General features: G+C 38.8%; 1 protein-coding gene and 1 long non-coding RNA gene across 2 annotated transcripts in view; one reads left to right on the top strand and one right to left on the bottom strand.

Annotated features, from left to right (window-relative positions):
* Window positions 1-23,018, bottom strand: part of LOC144659638 (uncharacterized) — a 37,486-nt gene that overhangs the window by 13,536 nt on the left and 932 nt on the right. The gene's annotated exons all lie outside the window — the stretch shown is intronic.
* On the top strand, window positions 18,432-21,911 carry LOC144661503 (uncharacterized). The gene is made up of 3 exons (XR_013572294.1): window positions 18,432-18,696; window positions 20,651-20,923; window positions 21,777-21,911. It is a non-coding gene; the product is annotated as an uncharacterized LOC144661503 (long non-coding RNA).

The raw sequence follows: 23,018 nt of genomic DNA, 5'->3' as shown, positions 1-23,018 counted from the left end.
ACTTCCGGTCAGCCGTCCTCGAGGTCAGCCGTCCAGGTATCTTAAAGTCCCTAGTGTCCTGCCCAAGGACAGCACACGAGCCCGCGCGTCACACTGCGCTCGACCAGCGCAAACCATTAGCTATAGGCCACCGCACCTCAGCCCCGCCCCCCTCCCCCCTCCCCCAAAAAAAGAAAATAAAATAATATTACCAAAAATAAAACCCCTGGAAAATTTGATTTTGATATGCAATTTATTGTACCACGATCATTTTCCAGACTTTGTCATACCAATTAAATCCAAGGTGGTGTATTCTATGTGCTTGGATTCATGATTTTCCACGTCTGATACCGGTAGCGCGGTCGTTAGTATTTTACCTCGCTGGATGCTGGTTATTGTTTTGTTTCGCTATCTGATAAGTTGATTGAAACATTGGCAGTCGTTGCCCGCTTAAGGTCTTTGTAAACCACTTAACAAAAAACAAAAAAACAAACAAACAAACAAAAAAAAAACAAGAGACACTTTTCTCTGGAATCAGACCCTGAAAAAATATATAGCTCTCCTCTAAACACAGCACCAAATTATCCTATGTTAATTACAGTATATAATGATTTCGTCATTGTAACGGCACTCCAGCCTTGTGACCACGTGCACTACGTACGATGACTATAAGAAATCTCCTTTCTTGTAAACTCAGAATAGGCTAACCTTAACCTGTATATGTATCTCAAACAATAGCTTAGGAGTTAAGTGGGTGAACTGTTATTAAAGAAATGAAACCAAATTGATTTTAAGGCTGACACTACAGCAAAAGGGAAGTAGTGTTTTGTTGACTAACTTGGCCAATAAATATAGTCCTGGGCCTGAAGAAGACAAGCTCTGTTGTATTAGTTGAAATATTGGCCAACAAATATCACTATGCCTTCTACCAGTTGATATTTTTAACAAGTTTTAGTTCAATTTAAAACATTTTTTGTTTATTTACAGTATTCTCAATTAGCGCGTACACGGGAGTGGTGATAATGTGACCTCGAATAATGCGATTTATTTTTATATGTAGTACTTTCAGTCTATTTTGCTCATTGACACGCGTTTACGGTTTCCTCTGACGCACGTTTAGCATTAAAGCGACCTTTAAATACATATAGACCATAGAGGTGACCTGTCCGCTTTTATGCAGGAAACGTTTACAGTTAAAATAAGTGGTATACTTTCTGGGACCTTGACAAATGGCACTAAAAAAGTGGAGACCATTTAATAGAAGTTTCTGTAGTACCTTTGCCAAGTTTTCTGATTATTAAAATCCAAATTACCAGCCTTTCGACGTGAAGATATGCAGTTGCCCGCTGATATTGGTATGCGTTGAATTTTTATTTTAGACGCCCAAATTGGGCTGAAATGCTGCCATCATTAATTGCAATTGATCTTTAGAAAAGCAATAAACTAAATTGGGCCAGGGGACTGGTAAGGATTTGCAAAATAATTTCCCTTATTTGGCTGAATTTAACTGGCAAAAACTTAAACTTAAACTTAAAACCATTCTAGATCATTCGATCGACAAGATACTTTTTTGCCTCAATACGCCAAGATCCAGCTGAATGTCAGGTAGTCACTTTATACCGTCTTATCGTTCATCGTTGCTGCTGCGCCCATATTCACCCCCGGTGGTAAGGGATGCCAAGCAGCTTTGAAGCGCGTACTGTCACCGAGCGTTCGACATCAATTCAACTATACGGACGAATTTATTTTTTGTTCAAACCGCGCGAACTTTTGCAAAATTTAATTCCTTAACTGCCATCAACAAAGACAAAAGTGCGAAGCGAATGGTTTTAAGCATGACCACTACGCTCTTTGAAAACTGGTATCAGCTGTTTTCTGATAACATAGGATTGGTTCGTAACCTGAATTTATCAATGTGTAAAAATCATTTCACGAAGAGTATACTCAACGGCAGAAAAAAAAAAGCTGATCGATCAATACAGAAGTCAAGCAAAATTGACATTGAAATCGAAAGTAAAACCTCACCTCTGTGCGTACTTCGCCGCCATTCTCCACAGTATGCACAGGCGTCTCCAACGTTTTCTTCGTTGTTGGGTTAATAATTGGAAAGCTACGCACGCCGGGAAGACTCGAAAAAATGCAAATCTCAAATCCAGGCGAAGTCCACTTGGGAGTAGCCTACGAATAGAATCCCTAGTGGGGTATTGGCTGAATTAAAAATAGACGAGCGGTTTGGGCCGAGAAAAACATCGGAAAGCCGAGCGAGATCTTCCTACCCAAACCGCGCTAGCCGATTTTTTCGGTTTGCTTTATACGCCACCAGAGAGTATGTTCGCAGGCTTACACGCGAAAAAGGGGAAATGCTATGGACTGTGATCCTGTAAGGAAGGAGAGAGGGCAAGGAGGCAAAAGGAATACAGGAGAGAAGGTTCATTGAAAGGATTTTTATATTCAGCTGGGCTGGTGCTCCGAGTCACTTCTGGGCTAGCCTGTTCCAGGCTCTCGGCTAGAAACTGAATGTCGTTTACTTTCCTTTCACTTACCTTTTTGTTGCCGTTGACAAATTGAAACTAGCGCTACTAGTAAATAAGCATTTGTATTGATATAGTTTTGTTTTATCACAAATAAACATACCGGTAAACCTTTAATACATTATGTGCTTTATTTAGTTTTTGTTGATACCTTTGTTTAAAAGAGGGAGATCATTCAGCTTACTGAACTAGAAAGCCTCAGTGTTTTTAGTGTTTCAAATAGTATTCCCCGATGTAAATTGTTTATTGCGTTCTGATAAGACACTTAAGTGTAATACTCCATAATTTTCGAGCTTTTTTAAAAGTTCGCGGACACCGTACCTCACCGATTTCGCTGAAATTTGGCATGCAGTCTTGTTTTAGGGTCCTAACTACCAAATGGATATTAAAAAGTTTCAATTCTTTTTATTTTGGAAAATATCGAGAAGGCCGATTTGAAGCGTCCGTGACGGCCCGCCAACATGGCGGATCGAAGGTGTTCTTGTTAGTTCGACACTGAACCTGCCGTCACAGTTTCTCGATCATACTTGGCATAGTTATAAAGAACTATCTTTCTTCTTTCTATATATCAAAATAGATTTGGCAAATGTTGAGTTTGGATGATCAACGGCTAAGAAGTTCGAAGGTATGTTAACGATGTTTTGAACAGTCTCAAATTTACTACAAAATGAAAGGCTTATAACTCCACTGTTATCTCGATTTAGAACAAGCCATTTACCATGAACAAAGCTTGTTCATTGGTGAATTGATTCCATTAATAAAAAAATTGGGGAAATGTAACCGTTAAGAATAAAAAATTATGGAACCTCTAGTAAATTGGCCATTTCAGCGCCAATTCAGCGGATCAGCTCATTTAACAGCAAATAATCGGGAGAAACATGAAAGGGTTACAGTCGTTTATAATAAGCAGTTTTCAGGTATTCTTTGCTTATCTTAAACAAATACATAATCTTTGCCAAAGATATGGCGATTTTTGAGCGTACGATCGTTTCTCCAAATTTTTATGTCGGCAACTTTATTTTATTTGTTGTCGAGATTATACGCTGTTGTTATTCAAGTATTCGTTTCACAAGAACTTCTGTTGCTCGCATTTCCCAAATCGCTGTGGTTAAGAAATTGCCCATTCCGTAACAGGGTCATTCTTACTTTTTCTTTAAAAATTACTAGGAAAGCAAGAATGCCATAGAACGGTTTTATACAAGTGAAAATACCTGTCAGACATAACTTCAACTGTTTGTGTTATCTGGCTGTTTTCACAAATATGCAAATTTAGGAGTTCTTAAAGACATTTAAAGTGCCTATCTTTAACTATTTCACGCTTAAAGATTCCTCTAAATCTTTTCGCCTACCTTTAGGACAAACAAAGTTTTGTGTCTCCAAGCAGAATGCTCGTTATCAGCAATGAAAGTCGAAGAGATACAGAAGCTCGAGTAAAATTCTAACTGCTGTGAAATGAACATCGTTTGAGCTTGACGTGTATTTATAGATTGCTCATTTAACTGTTGTTATTCAAATATTCGTTTCACAAGAACTTCTGTTGCTCGCATTTCGCAAATCACTGTTTAAGAAATTGCCCATTCCGTAACAGGGTCATTCTTACTTTTTCTTTAAAAATTACTAGGAAAGCAAGAATGCCATAGAACGGTTTTATACTAGTGAAAATACCTGTCAGACATAACTTCAACTGTTTGTGTTATCTGGCTGTTTTCACAAATATGCAAATTTAGGAATTCTTAAAGTGCCTATCTTTAACTATTTCACGCTTAAAGATTCCTCTAAATCTTTTCGCCTACCTTTTGGCCAAACGAAGTTTTGTGTCTCCAGGCAGAATGCTCGTTATCAGCAATGAAAGTCGAAGAGATACAGAAGCTCGAGTAAAATTCTAACTGCTGTGAAATGAACATCGTTTGAGCTTGACGTGTATTTATAGATTGCGCTCGAGCTCCGTTAATTAAGTTTATTCATTTGGCGATCAGATAAAAATCAATGAATGATCAGAGTTATTAAAGTCCATTTCTAAGCACGAGAGACACGGAAGTTTGTTTTTCATAAGCATTTATGCATAGAAATACCGGTTTATTTTTGAGCGGGAAATCTGCATTTATAATAGTTGGGAGTTTGGGGTGTTTTTTTGGTGTTGTTTTTTTTAGGGGGCTCGGGGGGGGGGGAGGGGGGAGGGGGGAGGGGGGTGTGGAAGTGGTGCCTTCGTATCCTCTTTTGTTCTTTTACACAGTGGCCTGAATTTGGAACAGTTCGGGGAATGGATTATCAATTACTCTTCGTTATGCCATGTCACCCCTTAATGTGGGAGCGCCGTGCCTCAATTTACGATAAAAAAATTTATGGCCGCCCGGTCCATTTATGTAGTTCTCCGCCAGGTCTCTCAATAGGCAGGTTACGAGCCTAGTGGCCCATCCAGCCGGAGCTCATACCGGTTTCCGCAACGTGAAGCGACAACGAGTATTTTTTACTCCACCCGGATGGGATGCTATTCCATCGCAGGGTTACCTCCCTTCCCGAAAAGCTAAAGATTGACTGGTAATCATTTTTTAACCTGGGTAAGGAAAGGGACTCTGGGAGTTGAGAGGCTTTCCAAAGAACTTAACGCATTGTCCCCCAAAAGCTCTATCCAGGACTGTTTGGTCCAGAGTCCAGCGCAGTGACCATTGTTAGGCCATCACGCTCCCCAACCGTGTAAGAAAGTGCAAAAATCTGCTTGTATAAGCCCTGGGGTTGTACAGTTTGGTACGAAATGTGGGCTTTTTTTTTTAAAGCGAAATTAAAAAAACTTCTTGTTTTCTGAAAAACGTTTTTATAAACTTATTTGAATTACATTAATGAATTAAAGGGACAGTGTCACCAAGATTTAATAAAATTTAAAACTCTCAAGACGGTAACCTGGTAGGAAAAAAGTGGCCTTAAACTTTGACAGTTGACTTGGAAGAAATATATGGGCCTTGAATTGGGAGGGCTTATGAGAGAAAAGGATAAAAAGGGGAATTTCACAGAATCTGCTCAACAGCGTACTCTCGAACAGCTTTCATTTATCTGCCCACTGACTTTTCTCTCTCCAGGTTTTAGTAAGGCCAGACCGCTATGAGTGGATTTACAATTCATATTAACACTTTTTTGAGATTTTTAAATCCCGGTTCGAGCTTTGGGGGGATATTGCGTTGAGTTCTTCGGAAAGCCTCTGTACTATCATACCGTATCTACTCGAATAAGCGCTGCCCCCGAATAAGCGCCGCCCTCGAATAAGCGCCGCCCCCGGCGCCGCAGTCCCGATGCGGCGCTTATTCAAGGAAATCTGCATGTTTAACTAGAAACAGAACTACAAAGCAACTCTTAAACAAACTTGGACATTTCTTTCCATCAAAAGCGACGTTCTGCAGTTCAAAGTGCTTGTTTTACCGCTCAGTTTTTCTATTGAACATTCTTCAGTACAATCTTCAGCAAGAGACGACTTTTGGCAATCAGGGGACCCTATTTTAATAAATGTAAAGGATTAGATTCTTTGTGGCGTCAAACTTTTTAATAAGCGCCGCCCTCGAATAAGCGCCGCACTGGAGGCGTGAAAAATTTAATAAGCGCCGCGGCGCTTATTCGAGTAATTACGGTAGTCCCTTTCTTCACCTAGCTAGGTCGGCGATAAGGACATACGTGATGTAAGTCATGACGCATCACGAGAGGTGTCCTTATGGAGCTCGAGAGGTTCGACTTTAATAAAAAAAAGTCCGAGATAACAAAAACAGCCAAGTTCTCACCTGCTTTTTTTTGTAAAAATCTGGACGAAAAACATTTGTATCTTTTAACTTTCCCCAAAAAAGAATTGATTCGAAATTCATTTCAAATCAATGAGGAAAACGTGTTAGCTTCACTGTCATGTTGTTCTTGCCGCGAGTAAGCCACGCCTTCTTCGAACACGATAATTACTGATGACACAAACGTAAAGTCATGTTCATTTCAAAATCAGCTCGCATTATGCTTATTAACAGATGAGCTCTTTTGTTCAACATTCAGACCACTGTGTCAGAGATCTAAAGAGGATTCGGAGGCACCACTTCCACCCCCTCCCCCCGCCTTCCTACAACAACACCAAAAAAAAAAAACTCCCAGCTATTATAAATGCAGATTTACCGCTAGAAGCCGAGTATTTTTTAACCGCGTCAGTCAATAATAAACCGGTATTTCTATGCATAAATGCTTCTGAAACAAACTTCCGTGTCTCTCGTGCTTAGAAATGGACTTTAATAACTCTGATCATTCATTGATTTTTATCTGATCGCCAAACATCCTCGGAGACCCAGGGGCAGTTAGTGGGGGCGACGGGCAGCTTATCGGGACAACGGGATTTTCGGGCGAAAGTTTAGCGTAACAGCCCCTGGGCACTTTGTCTTACCGAACCAGTTCCAGAAGCGTTTGAACTCCTTCCTCCTGATTGGCCACAAAAATATTTTTGTGGCCAATCAGCGATGAGGACCGGCCAGGAGACTCTGATGTCTTCTTACACGAAGTTGTTTTCCTCATAGACTCGTCGTGGATGCTCTGCCCATCAATCGGATGCTATTACATGGAGAGTCTCAGAAAAAAATAAGCCTTAGACGACTGCCAGTTCTACACTGTTAGTTGCGCGCTTTTTAATAGTTATTCAAGTAAACAACAATTCTTATTATTTTTCTCGGTCGTTGCCCGACTTCTGGAACTTGGCACGGTCTGGGTACTTCACTGCACGGGCCACGCGTTAGCGAAGATATCGCTGTCGTCACCTATTGTTATGTGTTGCCAGCTTGACAGTTAAAACAAAGGGTTTTTGTTTAATTTGTTGGATATTTAAATAACAAAAACAAAACTTATAAACAAGAGGTGCTCGCGTATAGCTTTAAAATTTTTGGTTTCCTTGCGCTATGCTACATTTAACATATTCCCAGGCCTCGTTGTTTTGTTTTTGTTTTGCTTTTTTTATCTGAGACCCACGTAGCATCATCCGATGGACGGGCTTAACAACAACGACGAGTCTAAGAGGAAAACAACTTCGTGTAAGAAGACGTCAGAGTCGCTCTTCTGGTCAACCTCGCTGATTGGCCACAAAGGAGGAAGGAAGGGAAGGAGTTCAAACGCTTCTGGAACTGGTTCGGTAAGACAAAGTGCCCAGGGGCTGTTACGCTCTATGTTGTAAACTTTCGCCCGAAAATCCCGTTGTCCCGATAAGCTGCACGTCGCCCCCACTAACTGCCCCTGGGTATCCGAGGATGATCGCCAAATGAATAAACTTAATTAACACATTTAAAAGCCCACATTTTGTACCAAACTGTACAACCCCAGGGCTTATACAAGCAGATTTTTGCACTTTCTTTCACGGTTGGGGAGCGTGATGGCCTAATAATTGTCACTGCGCTGGACTCTGGACCAAACAGTCCTGGATAGAGCTTTTGGGGGACAATGCGTTAAGTTCTTTGGAAAGCCTCTCAACTCCCAGAGTCCCTTTCCTTACCCAGGTTAAAAAATGATTGCCAGTCAATCTTTAGCTTTTCGGGAAGGGAGGTAACCCTGCGATGGAATAGCATCCCATCCGGGTGGAGTAAAAAATACTCGTTGTCGCTTCACGTTGCGGAAACCGGTATGAGCTCCGGCTGGATGGGCCACTAGGCTCGTAACCTGCCTATTGAGAGACCTGGCGGAGAACTACATAAATGGACCGGGCGGCCATAAATTTTTTATCGTGAATTGAGGCGCGGCGCCCCCACATTAAGGGGTGACATGGCATAACGAAGAGTAATTGATAATCCATTCCCCGAACGGTTCCAAATTCAGGCCACTGTGTAAAAGAACAAAAGAGGATACCAAGGCACCACTTCCACACCCCCTCCCCTCCCCCCCCCCCCCGAGCCCCTCAAAAAAAAAAAAACAACACCAAAAAACACCCCAAACTCCCAGCTATTATAAATGCAGATTTACCTTTCAAAAATAAACCGGTATTTCTATGCATAAATGCTTCTGCAACAAACTTGGACCGTGTCTCTCGTGCTTAGAAATGGACTTTAATAACTCTGATCATTCATTGATTTTATCTGATCGGCAAATGAATAAACTTAATTAACGGAGCTCGAGCGCAATCTATAAATACACGTCAAGCTCAAACGATGTTCATTTCACAGCAGTTAGAATTGTAATGTAATGTTTAATAGACACTCATTTACTCGAGACACTCATAGACACTCATTTACTCGAGCTTCTGTATCTCTTCGACTTTCATTGCTGATAACGAGCATTCTGCCTGGAGACACAAAACTTCGTTTGGCCAAAAGGTAGGCGAAAAGATTTAGAGGAATCTTTAAGCGTGAAATAGTTAAAGATAGGCACTTTAAGAATTCCTAAATTTGCATATTTGTGAAAACAGCCAGATAACACAAACAGTTGAAGTTATGTCTGACAGGTATTTTCACTAGTATAAAACCGTTCTATGGCATTCTTGCTTTCCTAGTAATTTTTAAAGAAAAAGTAAGAATGACCCTGTTACGGAATGGGCAATTTCTTAAACAGTGATTTGGGAAATGCGAGCAACAGAAGTTCTTGTGAAACGAATACTTGAATAACAACAGCGTATAATCTCGACAACAAATAAAATAAAGTTGCCGACATAAAAATTTGGAGAAACGATCGTACGCTCAAAAATCGCCATATCTTTGGCAAAGATCACGTATCTGTTTAAGATAAGCAAAGAATACCTGAAAACTGCTTATTATAAACGACTGTAACCCTTTCATGTTTCTCCCGATTATTTGCTGTTAAATGAGCAATCTATAAATACACGTCAAGCTCAAACGATGTTCATTTCACAGCAGTTAGAATTTTACTCGAGCTTCTGTATCTCTTCGACTTTCATTGCTGATAACGAGCATTCTGCTTGGAGACACAAAACTTCGTTTGTCCTAAAGGTAGGCGAAAAGATTTAGAGGAATCTTTAAGCGTGAAATAGTTAAAGATAGGCACTTTAAGAATTCCTAAATTTGCATATTTGTGAAAACAGCCAGATAACACAAACAGTTGAATTTTTGTCTGACAGGTATTTTTACTAGTATAAAACCGTTCTATGACATTCATGCTTTCCTAGTAATTTTTAAAGAAAAAGTAAGAATGACCCTGTTACGGAATGGGCAATTTCTTAACCACAGTGATTTGGGAAATGCGAGCAACAGAAGTTCTTGTGAAACGAATATTGAATAACAACAGCGTATAATCTCGACAACAAATAAAATAAAGTTGCCGACATAAAAATTTGGAGAAACGATCGTACGCTCAAAAATCGCCATATCTTTGGCAAAGATCATGTATTTGTTTCAGATAAGCAAAGAATACATGGAAACTGCTTATTATAAACGACTGTAACCCTTTCATGTTTCTCCCGATTATTTGCTGTTAAATGAGCTGATCCGCTGAAATGGCGCTGAAATGGCCAATTTACTAGAGGTTCCATAATTTTTTATTCTTAACGGTTACATTTCCCCAATTTTTTTATTAATGGAATCAATTCACCAATGAACAAGCTTTGTTCATGGTAAATGGCTACTTCTAAATCGAGATAACAGTGGAGTTATTAGCCTTTCATTTTGTAGTAAATTTGAGACTGTTCAAAACATCGTTAACATACCTTCGAACTTCTTGGCCGTTGATCATCCAAACTCAACATTTGCCAAATCTATTTTGATATATAGAAAGAAGAAAGATAGTTCTTTATAACTATGCCAAGTATGATCGAGAAACTGTGACGGCAGGTTCAGTGTCGAACTAACAAGAACACCTTCGATCCGCCATGTTGGCGAGCCGTCACGGACGCTTCAAATCGGCCTTCTCGATATTTTCCAAAATAAAAAGAATTGAAACTTTTTAATATCCATTTGGTAGTTAGGACCCTAAAACAAGACTGCATGCCAAATTTCAGCGAAATCGGTGAGGTACGGTGTCCGACCAAAGTTCGAATCTTATAGAATATGACAATTAAATAATTACTATTCTTTGTAATATTGTAAGAAATGAAAGCGATTTGCTGGGAGGTAAGTTATTACTCTCCAAAAACTATTAAAGCTGAAAGAAAGACAATGTTTTTTTTTTTGTTTTTGTTTGTTTGTTTGTTTGTTTTTAAAAAAAACTAGCTAACTAGCCAACTTTACGAGCTTAGTGCATTTCCAAGGTCAGTAAGGGCGGCTGGAATTTGCTAGGAAGACCTATCGTGATTCGGAAGTCCTGAACATAATCCAGCAGACATAGAAATATACACCAACCAACACGAACTAAACAACCATAAAAACCGCCTAGAATAAAGCTCCGGCCGTGAGCACGGACCCAGTGCCCGTAATTAGCCATGCAGCCAACACAATCACAAATCGCTAATGATCAAGAAAAGGAGGTATGGAACTATACTGCTGTATGTATGTCCACAAGTTGAAACGCCAATCAATTTGAGCAAAGAATGCCCTCTATCTGTTACAGGTCAAAAAATTATGTTTAATAGGTGGACGTGCTCGGTGGAAATGAAAAATCACTTTTTTATTGGCTACGCTTTCTGTATTGGTTAACCACTCACTTCCGACGAAGAGACCCTGAACATGTATTTTGGCTTGAATGAATAAACCCTTATTAATCAACCCGAATATAGAAGTTTTATGCCTCTATATTAAAATATGTAATGAAACTGTATCGATTCTAACATAAAACATTAAACTACGCCATTTACCCTGCTAACGTACTAGAGCTGACCTGTCCGTAAAAGAATGCACACGCTTGTCACGCATGTTACGTCATGCTCATGCTAGTGGTCACGTGCAACGCCATGTTGGTGGTGGTCTTTAAAGGGTTTTTTTGCCAAATGCTTTGGACTTTTATGGAGTATGTTTGCTTTTTGTATGCTCATTTGCAATTGGTTTGACCGCTGTTGACCTGAAGTGTTTTAAGGAGATCTAGATAATTTAAGAATTGCAATCTGCAGTCCGAGTCAGTCTTTAAGTGATAGGCAAGTTTCGTTGGAAGGCGTCACAGGTGAGTCAAAAGCCGTCTGCTTTCACTGTGTTTGGCAAAAGAGTTTACAGTGAGACAAGAAATTTCATTGAATTCATTTGATTAGTTAGTACTGTAAGTTCGCAGCCAATCCATGTTTCTTCATTGCACAAATATCAAGATAGTGCACACCGATGTAGTTCTAAAAATCAGTCGAAAGGGTTTTTAGCATATAATAGTATTAAAGCATATAAGATAGCGTCGAGAACAAACCATCCTTGGCATTTAATTTGTCATATCTTTAAATATTTGTAAATTGTTTCAAAAATTATTTTCAATCGCTGTTCAATTCTATATTGGTGAGCAGTTTTTTTTAAACTAATGGTGGCGAAAAACTCCTGACATGCATTCGGAGAAGGCTGCACACAGGCTAGCATTCAGTCAAAAAACCATCAAGACTATTCATCATAAAGGCACCAAACACTGAAAAACGAAAAGGAATCTACGAGACAAAAGGTTTCTATCTGCAGTAAAAATCGAGTCGGTTAGAATATTACGAGCACTTCATTCGCGAAAAAAACTGAATCTTGTCCATTTGTCGTTTTAATATTTAAAAAAAAAATTTGTGAGTAGAGTAAGGAAAGGACAGGTTTTCAAACAACGCTTAAAGGAGGTACGTCACGGACAATACATCTTGAAAAATTGCCATTTTTTTTAAGTTTGTTGATAGTAATCCGTTTTAATCTGCGTCAGTCGAAACCATCCTTGGTTATTTTTGCGTCTTTATTACTCCTTTGTTGTTTTTCAATGTTAGACAACTATTATTTTGAGGTTTCCTTTAATTTGTAAGTAATCAGAAAAATGACTTAAAATATCGCGACATTGCTCCTCTAACTGAAGTTCAAGGACGTACATCAAAAGTGACTTACAGGCCGAGGTCACTGTTTCCTATCGGAAATTGTTCTTCGCCTAGTTCGCTGTAGACAAAGAAACCGCTTTGGCATGGAAACATGTGTTAATTTGCCGACTAATAAAAGTTGACCCACTTCCTCGGGAATCCTTCAAAGAACCTGCTCACGACATCAAAGGTAACAAGAAAATTTGTAAACTTAAATGTTTTCTCTTCTTATTTGAAGCTTTGGGGTGTATTTCATTGTAAATCAAGTATTGTTAAAAAAGGTTCTTCAAGGTGGCACTTCATCTGTTTGCAATTGACAGCACGCCCAATTTCAAGGAGCTAAATTGAAATCAAACATTAGGCCCATAGGAAACCCAACAATAATCTGTTGTTTTCACTAGTGTTGTAGAGTGTAGTACAGTGTTTGACAAATAACACCGAAGAAACCATCATTTATGTACAGTAAGTTAGAATTTCTAACGATGGCGAGGAACGGGAAATGGATTAAGATATGGATCAACTTCAAAATGCGAGAGGCAAATGTTTCGGCAGGAATTCCACAAAACCCCACGGACACGAAATCTTGTGAATATTTTTCTGTGATTTATGTTATGTAAAAAGAGAGTTGTTCTTCAATGACCAAACTGCATGAGGATTTCACTCTGAATAACTACCTTATTACATGAAATTTTCGCGACACGTTAATTTCGCGATTTTGAGGTGTGCATATTTCGCGACACTAAAATTTCACAATTTTGCGAAGTTTTGTTTTTGTCACTTAAATTCGTTTTTGAGTAGACACAGATCACAGTTCTTGGCAATATTATTTATTAAAGCGACTTTATCAAAGGAACAATAATGTCAAAATTTACAAAAACGCAACGGCGGGACTAAATGTCAACGGTAACAACAGAGCAGTTCTCACAATGTCTACAAGTAGGTCATGCTTGTACATAAATTATTGTTCTTGAGTCAATTGACCGCAACATCCATTTACACTGAAAATTCCTCCCTTCAATGGTACTAAACTCAATCTTTCTTGATTATTGACATAATGCGAGTCACCTAATTTTCGCGTCATGTTATGTTCGCGACACTTATTATTCGCGTCACTTTAATTTCGCGATTTTTTATAAATCGCGAAATTCGCGAAATTAAAGTGTCGCGAAAATTTCATGTAATAAGGTAGACCCTAATTTCGGTTCTGGGCAATCGATGAAATTAAACTGTGAGCTCGAGGCTTATCAGGTATCAAGATCGAATGACAGTTGGCGACGGGCGAAACCCCAAGTCAACTATCAAACCATCACAGTCGACAGAGACTAAGATCACAGTCTGATTATCTTGCATAACCCAGTAGCTGGTCTATTAAACATCACAGCGACAGCGATATCGTTAAAACGGATGTATCATTCTTCTGGTCACCCTGTATATACAGAAAAACCGCCCGCGCACTCTGTGAGGGACTTCTAGCGAATATTAGCAGGTGCCCGTTTAGCCAATCAGATTGTAAGTCGAGGTGGCTCAGTGGGTTATGATAGCTAATCTTGCAATAGGCCACAATTCACACAAACTGTGACGCGTGGCCGGTGTAACAAATGCGGCTACATCTGAGGTCTAAATAATCAGTCAATTCTGTTTGATTAGTCACGGAAAACGTTTCCTGTTTCTTGTTGTAATAACAAAGTTCTTCAATTTTTCTTTGGGAGAAAAGCGACTGTTAAAGATATTCAGTCGCCTAACTATATCAGCCGTCGGGTCGTCCTGCCCCCGTCCCCTCTCGGTTCATCAATGTCGCTGGTCGGTCTGTGCGCGGTCCTCGGCGCACGGCTGTGGTGTGAGGGGGGGGGGGGGGGGGTTATAGGTGCGGGACAAACTTTGTTCGGATAAGAATTGGATAATAATTCTATCGGATTTGCTGATGCAGCAGATTTTTACCTCCATATTTTTGGATTGGATTTCGCCAGATTCTGTCACTCCCTATATTTTCTGGAAAGAAAAGATTTGCGGATGCGAATAATTAACAACTATTCACCGAAGTGGAGGTGGCTACTGGCCATGGCGGGTGGATATTAAATGAGTAAATATCCACCACTAGCCACCTCCTCTTCGGTTAATAGTTGTTTTAGTATATACTCAAACAGTGAGATAATATAGCCCGAAAAGATGACTTTTAACTAGTTTATTACGTTAACGAGTACAGTTTTCGCGTGTGAGTTGCTCGAAGGTGAATAGTTAGTAAATAAACCCCTTCAGGCGGCTGGTATATTGGAGGATAATGCCCGAGGCTGAAAGATTGTCGAAAAATGAACAGTTGGCCGAGAAGCGAAGCTTCGAGGGCAACTGTGAAATTTTGAGGACAATCTTTCAGCCAGGCATTATCCTCCAATACCAGCGAGCCAGAAAGGGGTTTATTTTATAACCCTCCAATTAATTTCTACAACGCGCTTTATCGCCAGTAAATTTATAGGAAAAAACCTACGTAATAAACCCGGTGTAACTGTGGTTGAAACAAATGTAAGTTGATGGTTTACGTGATTTTTTAACTCCGTGATGTCATCAAAAGTTAGAATTGAATAAGATGTCTTCATTCGTTTGTTTTGTGCCTGCCTACAAAATCGGGCGGCAACGGATATCAAATCGGACGGGGTATATTCGCTGATACCCGTCGTCCGATTTTGTACCACGTGATGCGTCTTGACCAATGAGCGCGCGCAAAAAATAATGAGTGGGTTATAATTAACAATTATCCTCGAACGGATTCGCCTGATCTTAGCCGACGAGGCCGTGCCGGGGCTCAGACGATTTCCGCAGATTGGCGGATATGTTTTAATCAACAATTGTCACGCACATTTTGCACATGAGCTTTTGTGCGCGCTTACAGATTTCGGACGATCTTCGCCCTACGAATATCGCAGGATATCTGTTATGTACGGATGACAGATTCGTTAACATTTTGACCATATATGGGCAGCGCGCGCATGTGTTGAATAATAACAAAGGATATTCGGAGTTTGGCGGAGTAGCCAATCAGCGCGCGCCAAAAACGCTATTCATTGTTTGAATATATACTAAGAAAGAATATTTGCAGATCGACGTATTGGCTAATTCGCAATTAGCCCGATCAGAAGCCTTCTCTACTGTCCTGATTTCTTAGGATATCCAGTCACTGACTACCTTAATCGTACCTTTTTGGCACGCTTCGGTGGCATATACCATAAAAGGCTTGTTCACGATATTATAAGTCATCTTTCAGATTACTTTAAAATTGAGGGAAACCTCAAAATAATAGTTTTCTAAAGAAAAAGGAGTAATAAAAACCCGAAAATAACCAAGGATGGTTTCACCTGACGAAGATTAAGACGGATTACGAATGGCAAACTTGAAAAAACTTGCCAATTTTTTTTAAGATGCGTGTTCTGTCACGTAGCTCCTTTAATCTTTTATGTTGGCTCGACTGCGTCTCGCCAGAATATGAACAATGGCTCGCGATCGGCCAAACTCGCCTCATTTGCCGCCAAAGCTAATTGGCGGATTCACGTACCCCTTTCGGCAAGGGCACTGGTGTAATAATGAGAAGCCTTCCGGTGAACATGACGATGGATCTCCGCTACTTCCGAGCCTAACCCAAATAATCTATGCATTATGAACATTCTACAGCTATTTTCCGTACAAATTACAAAAATTACAAATTTTTCTCTACAAATTACAATATTCATAGCAGTCGCCAATGCTAGGGTAGACCAAAATTAAAGTTCCGTATGGCAGTTGCATTTATTAGAATTAACGACTTCTGAAACCCTAGGAAACACATGTTTTTCTTGCGCGCGCCATACGGGAACAGGTCGAAAGGTAATAAGAGTCACCTGCTATAAATAGAAGCGAAGTAAGCCGAGATAGATTTCATCACGGTCTTCAATCTCCATCTTTTGTTCATTTAATTTGTTCATACAATTACACTGTCAAGCACACAGAGTGACGAGGATAAAGAACTGAAAATTAAGGAGTATTGAGTTCATTTACTGTCAATTTCTTACAACCTAAAAATATGTATAACCAGCATAACTGAACCTGAACATTGAAAAACCTGAACATTAATTGAAACTGTACTACCAAAGAACACAGGCCGGCTGAAAGCTATGCTTGACGAAACCCGCAAAGAAACGAATTCTCGGCGGCTGAGCGTTTATTCTGGTCACATTGATGATCTAGAAAATCAAAAGGATTTTTCAGTTTGCGGCCAGCTATCTCAGCAACGATTCGTCCAGTTTGTCTGTCGTCGTCGATGATGCGTTACGATAAAGCTCTACTTCATTACCTTTTCAAAGTGATGGAGTAATACTGGTCTTACTAATGGTTTTTAGGGAGGAAAAGTTGAAACATATTTGTTATAGTCAGTCGAGACTGACAGAAAACTGACTTTTCTTTGTGGAAACAATGTCGCATGTAGCTCGGACGCTGGATGAGTGATAGTTTCGTTACTTTTTACTTTTACTACTCTGCACAGAGAATTGTTAAAATGTACGGCGCATCGTACGCATGAAACAGGGTGTTTGTCCCATGTGGTCTGGCCCGTTTCGCTGACCGAGCGTTAAGCAAACTAAACTGGTTAAAACAAGACTCGGTAAAACAATATACTAAAAAAATCTGTCCTTAGTATCTTTTCACAAGAAATAGCATCTGAGATCGTTTATAACTCGTTTATTCATAAATCATTCTAGCAAACCACTATTTTTATTTACTTTTTTAACAATTTTCCTACCTCATATTTAATTTCTGACGCATTTTATGAATTACAGCCGTTCTACGCCCTAGTCAATGTTACCGTACCAAAATTTACCTAGCAGGCGTAAAACATGGTTCTCACATATAGAAAACTACGGCTTGACTAAATGGCATATTGTTTTTCATTTGCCTGTAAGGAAACGCAATGATGAAATAATGTCAAAACAATGGTCTTTAGAAATGATCACCGTCAAATCCGGACGAATAAAACAAAAACTTACTTGATATTACACTTCAAATCGATTAAAACCGATTAAAACTGATTCAAGAAATTAAAATGAACGAGGATTTTTTGCACGATGCCGAAAGATGAAAACATATTACGTGGTTTTGAACTTCGAACGACCACAATCGATATTACTTTAGTTAGAAATGTAAGGAGAACATTTCTGTAGCAAAAATGCAAACTACAGCGGCCTGCGCGAATCGGATGTCTGTAATGAGGAAATACTCGCACGTAGTTCCTTTAACAAATGCGACGCATTTTCAGATTAATCTTTTGATCAAAAGATAAACTTCTGCAAAACAAACATTATTTTAAGATATAAAGACCTGACTGTCAGCAATTGATTAATCTATCCTTTTTGGATACCTTTTTAACTAAAGGAAAATTACACTCGTTTAGTTTAAAACCCCAAATTTTCCGGTCAAAGATTGCTTAAAAGGTCTTTTGTTATTTCAACCCCCGATTCTTAGTTCTTCTAAATACATTATACATCAAGATCTTGAATGCGGCCATACAACCAGAACTAAATTCAGTGGGCGTTCCTTTTCTCTTATAATCTTCCTAAAGAAATGAATAATTATGATAATAATGAAGGATGTTATACTATATTCAACACATTACACTATTCAATTTTGCCTTATCATGATAGTAGAGTTTAAGTGCACTTAACCGGACCCTCCTTCCGCCCACCTAGTCACTTAGTTAACTTAACTTAACTTGTTAATTTATCTCAAACCAGATACCAAGACTGTTTCATATTTCTAAAACCTAGAGTAAAAACAAAAACATCTCCTCCCAGAATCTAGCATCTTTTCCTCGAGCCATTTCGAGTTATCCTGAATTTCCGCTCATACATTTAAATTACCGCTTTAATTACATCATTCAATTTATTCGTTGAGTCTACAGCTGCCTCTTTAGCGAGCAAATATATTGTTCTTCCCCTGTTTTTTGTCCTCACCTACCCTTTCTCCTCGAACATCGTTCAAAAGCTATTTTTTACCCACGTGTACCTAAGTGGCAATGGCTTTCCGAACAGATGAACAAGGCGGTAAAGCTACAAAGCAGTAAGCTCAAAACATCCCAACAAGGAAAATTCGTCTGGACGACGTTACGAAACTGATAGCGAGTATTGAACACGTCATTTCCAGGTGTTACGCAGTTGGCGGGCGGGCGTTATAAAATTGTGGTGGCAATTGTTATCGACGCAAAACAAACAGATCAGGACACAAGACGGCTGGAGCTATTCAGAGCTCGTAAATCAACTAAGGTTCATTGTAAAACACAAGGTAAATGTTCCCTTCTGTTATTTTAAAGTGATTATATCAATCGAAAAGATGTGCAAGTCACAGTTATGCGATGAAAAAAAAGCCCGGAACAACTTTCAAACTTATTTCACGATCAGAAAATACCTGTTATTAGCATTGACTTGGTCACTGACCGTGCACAAAGAACTTTTTCGTCTCTTTTTTGACGTTTGATATGGGAATTATCTTTGCACTTGAGCATGAAATTATTCACAGAAGCTATAGAAGTTAAAACTGTCCAAAAGCAATCCCGTTGACAAAAGTATTGTCCGACGCAGTTTTATTTACCGCAAAGTTTCGACTGGGACTAAAAAATTGTGTTACGGGTTAATTCTGTTTAAAGAAGAAATTTGGAAATGACAAGATAAGATTTATTTTTTACAAGGTTCGTTGGACTGTGAGCCGGTACGTCATATTGTTCTTACGCTGTAAATTAATTAATTCCATGCGCATAATCCGCTAAACAATGACTAAACGATCTTTTTACTCTTTTTCTTTCAAAGGATTTTCGCTAAATTTCCATTAACAGCCAGTTAAGATTAATATAATGGAAATAAAAAAACAAAGGAATTTTAACACTATTAACTCTTCACAACTTTCGGTTTTGGTCATTTTTTTTTCTGCGTATAAGGTTTAGAGAAGGCGCATCCGCTTATTTTCTAGATTTCGTTCTCAGTATATGGCTTCAATTTTTACATTCTAATAAACTTTAGTAGAAACTCAGCTGTGTTCTATTGAGCAAATCCGTCGAATCTGATTGGTTCGCCCACTGTTTTCTATTCGCTCGATAGAAAACAGTCGCGCGCGCAGGTAGCTTTTTAAGTGGTAAATTTTCTTCATTTTTGTCAGTCCAAAGTGCTACAATATTGTAGCGCTTGTGAAGACTACAATCCTTTAGAAATTTCTACTTAAAGCAGCTAGACTACGCGCCCTCGATTTCTAGTGAGCGATAGTCAACTCGGCTGCGCCTCGTTGACTATTTGCTCAATAGAACACAGCTCGGGTCTCTAGTAGATTCTAATAGACTGTTTCAAATAGATGATACGTTTTTCAAAATTATAGCCACGCAAATAAATCATAACAGAGGAAGAACAACTATGCCTACTCATGTTGATAAACTTATCTCTGTCCGTAATGGCTTTATCTTCCGATTAATCGAAAAGTCTGAAAACTTTAAGGAAAGCATACGATTTTACATTTGATGAATAACTTCGTTTAGTTAATCATCTATCAACTTTATTGGTCTCAAAATTTTACAATAAAGAAAAGGACCAAAAAGGAATTACGCGAACGGGAAAATAGTTACCCATGCGAGGCGCAACCCTAAAAACTAAAAAGAATGGCGATAAAAAAAATTAACAAATATTCCGGGTTTTCCTCGATAGTTTTCACTTCAAAACCTCAAGAGCCTAAAGACATATAGAAACTACGAATAATGGTCCTATTTTGTTAAAAATCACCATGCAAGTGTACTGAAGAGATAAACAAGTGATATTATTGTGATGCCATCAGGAGCTTTAGATCTCAACTTTAAAAAATCAAGCTGATTTTTTTCCAGTTTTGTCCTTGTGGGCTGGAAAAACACCTAAAAATTATTATAGCTCCCTTCTTCCTTCAACTACAATTTATTTTATATCTTTATCTTGATGTACTAGGGGCATTTCGTGTGCAAGAAGACCTATTCGCCAATTTTAGTACTTTTTACCGAAAAGCATTAAAATCCCCTGACAGTGCCCCTTTAAAAAAGTAATCAGGGATACTGGTTCTTGATAGCAGTTGAAAGCCATCGGCCGCCTGACTACATAGAAATTTTCCTTTTGCCCCATTCATGTAATAGCTTTTACTCATACGCGTTGTCACGACATTTGTGAGCTTGTTAGAAGAATCATTTTGTATTTCACTTTTTTTAACTTTATCTTTCCGTTTTTGTCAACAGATACAAAGACTGAGATGGACAGAAGAGTACTTGTTGTATTCGGAATTGTAATATTGTTTACAATCACTGTTCTTTTAACGGACGGTCAGAAAACTCGCCGAAAGAGCCCATGGTCGAGAAGATTTATTCGACAAAGACCAACAAAAGCCATGAGCGGAGGTAGTCAAGCACAAATCAATCCTGCTCAGTCAGCACAAAATAGTCAACAACAACAACAAGATTTTGATAGTCCGGAGGACGCGGAAGATTACTGGAGAATTATTTATGAAAATGGTAAGTCGGAGTGGAGACAAACATTGTCTTTCTTAATAAAAATCGATTTTTTTTAGAAAAAAATCTACACAGCTGCTACAATTATTTATCAGTTTTGCTAAAAGACCTTTTTAGCTACGTATGTAAATTGCCCATTTTAGATCATGTGATGTTCTCCAGAGAACTGTTTCTTTGTCTATCTGAAAATTATTCATTCATTTCCACGTGAATTTGTTTTAAGTTGAAAGAAAGATTTTTCTCAAGGGTGACATCACATGGTCTGAAATGGGACAAAAAACAAACGAAGCTAAAAAGGCCAATTATTTGGTGGAAGAAAAAGTTACACCGGACCATTATTTTTTGGGAGGGGGGGATGAAAAACATTATAAAAAATTGTTTGCAGGGCCTGGAAAGACAAAATAAATTGTTTGCAAACACGATATGTAAAACAAAAAATAGTAAGAATTTCGAAAAAAAATGTTTCAGAGGTGCATAAACTAAAAAAAAAAGTTTGCAGAGGAAAATTTTTCATCCCCCCCCCCCCCCCCTCCAAGAAAATAATGGTCCGTCCCTTACATCGTCAAAAACAAGCCCCTAACACTATTCAAAATGGGTCAACTTTAATTTCAAGTTGCGATCATTTGTTGTTATGGAAACAACTGAATATTGTTGAGTGACGTCATATGCGTCACGTGAGTCACGTTTTACATAGCGTGCTGGTTTAGGTCAAGCCAAGTTTGTACCAGAGTATATAAACGAGCTCGCGTGACTCGCGTTCTGAACAGATTGTCGGGTTTCATAGCGCAGTAACAAAACCACTAAACACGCTCAATGACAATCCATTAACAATACTTCTACTATTTCAATTTCTTAGGTGATATCTCACAACCTTCCGAACCTGGATTTTGACGGAGAGCTGTTAAATTATAAGTGGTTATAAATATATAGTTTTGTAAATGTTTTAAATTTATTGTATTAAATTATAATAATAAAAATCGACTGCTATCGAATTATTTTCCGTCTCTTGGTTTGATTTGAGTATGACAGGAATGGACTGTCATGCACGATACATTTTTTTCTTATCTGCTTATGCCCTCGTGCCGGTGTTTAAGAGGCACCCAACAGACCGTTTCGGTGTATATCTGTTCGGAAGACCTATAATTGCCTACGATTTGAATTTTGGGATTAAAAATTTGATGAAAAAGTGGAGACTTCTTTAGCTTAAACTTTCGTGACATGGGGAACGTAATGCCTGTTGTTTAGGAGAGAGAAAAATGTCGCCGTTTTGGGAACGAAATAGGCCAGCTACGATTTTCGAGAAGGCATCAGCAACTCGTAAAAATGTTTCGTTCTTTAAAATTTTCTGAAGCGTTTTAAAATAAGGCACAAAAAGGACCCTTTATAACGTAAAAATGGTGTTCCAACACCTAAATTAAAGTAAATATTTCCCGTAGGGTTCCCGTGGTGTTTCCAGTGTGAAGTGTGTAATTCTAAATTTATCTTTTTATAACTCAGTTGGACGGATGCATTTATCAACATAGTTTTTGCTTGTTATTTGTATTTTTTCTAGGATCTCAGTACGAACGGGTCAGTTATCGGTGAATTTACGTTCAAAAATTCGACAAGCTAGTGTTCCCACTGTCAGCGAACAACTTCCTCTGATTACACTAGGCAATATTACGTGCGACTTGCCTACCTCGCAATTTTCATAGAAGCAAGCGTTAATTGTACGAATTAAAAGTAAAGTTCTACTTTTCGAAACGAATGAAGCAATGCTGCAACGAATATTTGTGCGATAATCCTTTCTCGCAATGGCGCATCACAATGCAAGACAAGTCGTACGACACATCGTCTAGTGTTACAGCGCTGTAAAAAGTTAAATAAGAAGCGTTTTTAAACATGATAAGGGTAGTAAAACAAATCACTGAGAGGTTAAGCTTCCAACACATTAAGCAAATATTGAGCAATTAATACAGTGGTACTATCAATCTACGGCTAGTTTATTAGAAAAATGCTGGCAAACAAACTTTGATTTCTTCGACATATAGTTTTTACATGCAACTACAGATACGAAGAGAGCACAACTATAAGAAATACCTTTAGCACTGCTTTAAAA

The sequence above is a fragment of the Oculina patagonica genome, chromosome 7, assembly GCF_052425735.1.
Source record: "Oculina patagonica isolate OP01 chromosome 7, crgOcupat, whole genome shotgun sequence".
Classification (NCBI taxonomy): Eukaryota; Metazoa; Cnidaria; class Anthozoa; order Scleractinia; family Oculinidae; genus Oculina; species Oculina patagonica.
The sequence above is the reverse complement of the archived record's forward strand: the minus strand, read 5'-3'. Positions and strand labels throughout refer to the sequence as shown.